Raw genomic sequence first — 6,000 nt, forward strand, 5'->3', positions numbered from 1 at the left:
TGTAAGAAACTCCACTTGCCTTGGTGAGAAGCATAGTGCTTGGGTTATAAACTCGAGAACACCCTTACCATGGGTACTTCTAGTTTATAGTGTGTAGGCTAAAGAAGAATTCCACTCAAAGCATCATTCAAAGACTATAGCAAAGACGCCAGCCCACCTAGATGAGGACTGTAACTGAAACAGAACCTTCATCTTGACGATGACATGACACCCAAGAGCATGAACTGTGAATTGTCACAGTGCAGATTAGTTCAACTCGTGGTCACACTTGTGGAATGAGGCTGTGTTAACTCTAGCTGGGAACTAGTATTGGTTTGACAAAATAAATCTTTGTAAAGTTTAAAAAAAAAATAGGAAAAGGTCATTCTTTCCTACTGTACGTAATTCAAGCATTGTTCCAAGGTTTCTTTGCTGGTCTTTGAAACATTGCCTTGCTATGTAAAATTGTATATTTGTATGCACTTTTTTTTCTAAATAAAGGGAAAATAGCTGCTATTGGATTCTCACACAAGTTACTGACAAGAAGATTAACAGAAATTTTTCCATAGATCATTAAGAATGAGACTATAGAACCGGAGAAATGTGTTGCAGTAAATCTCTAACCCAAATAAGCCCAGGCAATGAAACCACAACTCAATTAATATAAATACAGGCTGTGCGCCTAGATTGGGCAGATCTACACTACACTACCATCTTCCCCATCTTAGAACTTGTGGTTTCTCCAGGCCAGGTGTTTCTGCTCCACTTTCCTTCTTCCTCCTCCTCCATTGAGCTCTCTCTCTCTCTCTCTCTCTCTCTCTCTCTCTCTCTCTCTCTCTCTCTCTCTCTCTCTTTCTCTGCCCAATCACCAGCTCTAGCCTTTATTTTACACATTAAGGTGAGAAGCTGAGAAGAAGGTTTACTGGAAATCACCTGAGTGCTGACTTACTCCTTGTTCGAAGCCTGTCACAGGAGAATGGAATTAACATCAAATATAATTATCCCCAGGGCTATCGGAAACAGAAATGGTTCAGTAGTTAAGAGTACTTGCCACTCTTCCAGATGACCAGAGTTTGATTCTCAGCACCCACCTCAAGCAGCCCACAATCACCTGTAGCTCCAACTCCAGGGTATTTAATGCCCAATTTGGCTCCTTGGATACACGTACACAGAGAGAGAAAAGTCAAAAGATGAATATTTTTAAATAAATGAAATTATATTATTTCTTTTGTATACTAGGAATACCTCTCTTGAACACTAACAATAATCTACTCAAGTAGACAGGATTCTCATCAGACTCAGAAGACAATATTGTCATCCCTAATTACTCAGATAGCAAACCACTTGAGAACTGCTGTGGAAGTCCCTTTCAAGCCCCATTTAATGATGCTCTTATAAGGAAAAAGAACAAAAGGAAGTCCTCTTGGAAAATAAGGCATTCAATTCTACAACATTTATTGAGCTAGCATAAAAGGCAGGTGGGGTCCATTGGAGAATAAAATGGGAAGGAGGAATGAGTAGGTCCCCAAAAGGACTAGGCTGAGTTCTAAGGTGGGAGTGATGTTCTAATTTATTATTACTTTTAAGGATGGCCTTAGTTTGAATTTCTCTAGACAAGGATTAAGTGTAAATCCTAATACCAAAAAAGATCAGAGGGCTAGGAGAACATGAAATATGGAAATAGGAAGGCAACCCACAAATAAGACATCTTCACAGCAATTCTTACTTGGTGCAACTGAAAGTCAATGTACAGCATGATTCAGGATCTCCCCACCTAAGGAAACGGGAAGCATCCATTGACATGACAACACACACACACACACACACACACCCTTATAGTGAAGCCTGCCTAGCACTCAGCCATGTAGAACTATAGGCTCTAGAAATATACCTGTGCCAGCTGGAAGTTGGGCAATAACTCATACAATGCTAAGTGCCCATGAGTTACTGGCAGTGCATGGAAAGTCTCGGCTGTAAGGTTCCAAATCTCTGACTGCCCAATTCTCTCATGTTTGCTTATTTATTCCTTTACTCACCATGCACTTCTTTAATGGGTGCCTGCAGCTTGCCACAGAAAAGTGTTCATAATTACATAAATATATGCATAATTGAGGGATAAGTGGCCTTGGAGATAATATAATCTAAAATTAGATATACATTTTTTAAAAAATCAACAGGGGATCTATTTTAAAAAACAAATTATTGAGCCTGACATTCAGAACATTGAATTGGATAAAGAGTGAGTCCTGTCTGCAATCACTTCTGGGCATCAGTTATAGTGTCGGGTTTGGTGTCTATAGATGGGATGGATCCCTAGGTGGGATGGTCTCTGGATGACCTTTCCTTCAGTCTCTGTTCCATATTTTATCCCTGCAGTTCCTTTAGACAGGAATGATTCTAGGTTAAAGATTTTGAGATGGGTGGGAGGCCTCATCCCTCAACTAGGGGTCACATCTTTCTACTGGATGTGGTCTCTACAGGATCTATTTCCCCTCTGGTATTTCAGCTAATGTCATCTCTATTGGGTCCTGGGAGCCTCTTGTATCCCTGGTGTCTGGGACTCTCTAGTGGTTCCCCCTGGCCCCCCATTACATATTTCTTTTCTTTTCTTTTCTTTTCTTTTCTTTCTTTCTTTCTTTTTTTGTTTTTTGTTTGTTTGTTTGTTTTTTGTTTTTCAAGACAGGGTTTCTCTGTGTAGCCCTGGCTGTCCTGGAACTCACTCAGTAGACCAGTCTGGCCTCAAACTCAGAAATCTGTCTGCCTCTGCCTCCCGAGTGCTGAGATTAAAGGCATGTGCCACCACGCCCGGCCCATTACATATTTCTATTAATTCTTCTGGCCTTCTGGATTTTTCTCCTTCTTTTCCCATACCTGATCACGCCTCTCCCTTTTCTCCTCCCCACCCAGGTCCCTCCCTCCTTTTGCCTCCTGTGATTATTTTGTTGCCCCTTCTAAGTGGAATTGAAGCATCCACACTTTGGCCTTCCTTTTTGTTAAGTATCATATGGTCTGTAAGTTGTAGCGTGGATATTCTGTGCTTTTGGGCTAATATCCATTTATCAGTGAGTACAGTCCTCTGAGAGGATCTGCTAACATCTGGCTAAGACAGATGCAGATACTCACAGCCAACAATTGGTCTGAACCCAGGGACCCCAATGGAGAAGTTAAAGAAAGGACTGAAGAGCTGAAGGGGATTGCTTCCCCTCAGGAAGAACAACAGTATCAATTAACCAGCCTCCTCAGAGCTCCCAAGGACTAAGCCACCAACCAAAGAGAATACATGAGTTTGTCCATGGTTCCCAGTACGTATTTAGCAGGGGCCTGCCTTCTCTGTCAATGGGAGGGGAGGCGCTTGATCCAGTGGAGGCTTGTTGCCCTAGCAAAGGGGGATGCTAGAGGGATGAGGCAGGAGTGGGTGAGTGGATGGAAGAACACCCTCTTAGAGGCAAAGGGGGAAGTGTGGAAGGGAGACCAGGAAGAGGGACAACATTTGAAATGTAAATAAATAAAATAATTAATAGAAAAAGAGTGAGTCTTATGCATTTGTATTTCTACCAATGACTCCAGCAACCCTTGAACTGTATTTTGAGAAACCTAGACTCCTTCTATTCACCTAAATTTATAAATCAAATTAGGTAATAACCATATCTTTAGTTTTTATACAGTTTTCATGCCTTTTGTGCTTTTGCTTTTGCATCTTTTGAGATCTCCCATCCCTCCAGCTTCTTGGCAGCCCAGCAAGTCTTTACTCATCCTGAAAGAGCCATTTCTGGCATCTGCACCCCTAAAGAATTTAATAATGCATCTCTTCACTGTGATAAGCCATGTTCTGTGACATACCTTTTGTGTAGCTATCACTGGATTCCTTGTAATGATTTTCATACATGCCCTTATTTCCCACCAACAAAAATTTTAGGGTAACACTTACTACTTTCACATTGTTTATGTCCAGAGTCTACTATAAATGTCTTCTTGATCTACTGAAACGAGATCTGATTGTCTAACTTGAGTCATGGGAAGCTTCACCCATCATGCGGCATAGGACATTCTCTGCAATTTGGATAGTGTGATCCATCCTGCAGCTGAGGAGAAGGGAAAGAGACAGGACTAGAACTTATCTGGCTCCGTGGAAGGTCCTCCAAGAAGACTAGAAGAAATAAATCCTAGCTGTGAACAGCATGACCACTATACTAAACCTACTCTGCCCACTCTTATCAGTCAGATTCCTGATTTTAAAGAATGGATAAATCTAGAAGTTTGGACATGAACCTACATATCAAGCTGTCTACAGTATTTCTTTTTGCAAGAAGTTGCATGTTGTCTTTTTAGTACAGAGAGAACAAGGAGAGGAGTCCAGAAGGAGCCTCTGAGATACATGAGATACATTTTTCCATGGGTGGAAGGTTGCAATGCTTTATTGCACATCAAGAGAATCTGTAGAACTCTGGATCAGATGCTACCCACCCAACTATAAAACTGTCGACAATATGATATCGTTTCTACTCATATCTCAAGTATCGTTTAGAACTGTCTATATAGCCTGGAGAGCTTCCTTTCTTTCGTACCACCAGTTTTTATCATTCATCATTATACATGGGGTTCCTTTGGAATATTGAACAAGAGCCACAGTAGATAAAAGGATAACAGTAAATTCTCAGAAGCCAGCAAACAAGAAAGAGCTGGTGCTCAGTGTTCTGGCTCCCTTTCCACATCACATATGTTTGTCGTGTTTTATCTTATTTACCCTGGGAGGGGAGGGAATCCCAGACTGAATATTATAAATATATCTCCCCTTTCCTTCTGAGCACCAAGATTTTAAAGGAAAAGAACAAATATTGCTTACTACTAATATGTTTTCCTGACAAATATAAGTATATATGTATACATGTGTGCATATACATACATACATACAACATGCTTACATACATACACACATAAGCATACACATCATGTGATTCAAATACAACTCTGGTGTGACTGGTAAACACTTTCAGGGACTAGCAAAATCTTCGCAAGGACCACTGAAGCTAATACCTGACCCAATGGTGCAAGTCTCTCATCATAAAATCCACTTCAATATTCCCTCCAGACTCAAGTTTCATTCTGCTTCTCTCAGGCCAAGTTGGACTGGAGCAGCTTGGTCCAGACTCTCACACTATCAGACTTCCTTATTTCATTTCATCTTTTTCCCATTTATCTCCTTAAGTAATGAGTGCTCTCTGGACAAAGTTCACAACCGAATGGAAGAAAATATGGAGAGGAATGTATCATCTCTTTGTTCTCTCTAGATTAGACGAAGCATTCTAAAGAATGTTCCAAGTGCTAGGAGACAGCAGGAAATTCTAGCTGGTAGATAAAGGAAAAACAAAGGCCCAGAGGCAGGACCTGGCCTGTAACCCATAAGGACCTTAAAGGATGCCAGGGTGCTTGAAGTTAGAGCTAAAGGACTTAAAAATTGTCAAGAAGTGGTAGGAGCTGTAGGACTAAGGAAGATTTTTAATTTCACAGTGAAAGACATTAAAAAAAAAAAAAACTCCAGAAAGATGCAGAGCCATGAAATTATTTCATTTTACCTTGGGAAGAATCCCCCCCCCTTTTTTTAATTAGGAAATAACAGAGGGGATGGCTTCCGATTGAGAGCTCCTGGAGTAGTAACGAGGAGAAAGGGCAGGGCTGAGCCTGGATTGGTGTGAGCTGGGAAGGGGTAAACCTGCCAACACACCTAAAGTGCTTAACATAGCATCTTAGATGATAAGATTCCTCCATATCCTGAGGCTGCTGCCATGAATATTATTAATATCCGATCTTAATATAGGGCAAATGTTGGAGATACAAATCATAAAGGTGGGTCTTTGGCATCTGGGGGGGGTGGTTTATAAGTGAGTCTTTGACTTTCTCTTCCTTACAACATTTTAGATATGCTCTTTGAAGATTGGCCATGTTTTGCCTTATGATGCTAAATATCATATTGTTAATTTGGATGCAGTTGCACTATTTCTCTTCTTGAGGAGGAGGGGGGTC

At 40.9% G+C, this 6,000-nt stretch overlaps 1 protein-coding gene across 1 annotated transcript in view; it reads right to left on the reverse strand.

Moving 5' to 3' along the window:
- Positions 1-5,284, reverse strand: part of Slc22a22 (solute carrier family 22 (organic cation transporter), member 22) — a 233,859-nt gene extending 228,575 nt beyond the window's left edge. Inside the window, exons 1-2 of the mRNA NM_172378.3 lie at positions 5,014-5,284; positions 3,908-4,061 (exon numbers count right to left, since the gene is read on the reverse strand). The gene's annotated coding sequence lies outside the window, so the exon portion shown is untranslated. The remainder of the gene's footprint in view (positions 1-3,907; positions 4,062-5,013) is intronic.
- Between the last annotated feature and the right edge of the window lie 716 nt (positions 5,285-6,000).

Source organism: Mus musculus, chromosome 15 (assembly GCF_000001635.26).
Source record: "Mus musculus strain C57BL/6J chromosome 15, GRCm38.p6 C57BL/6J".
Lineage (NCBI taxonomy): Eukaryota > Metazoa > Chordata > Mammalia > Rodentia > Muridae > Mus > Mus musculus.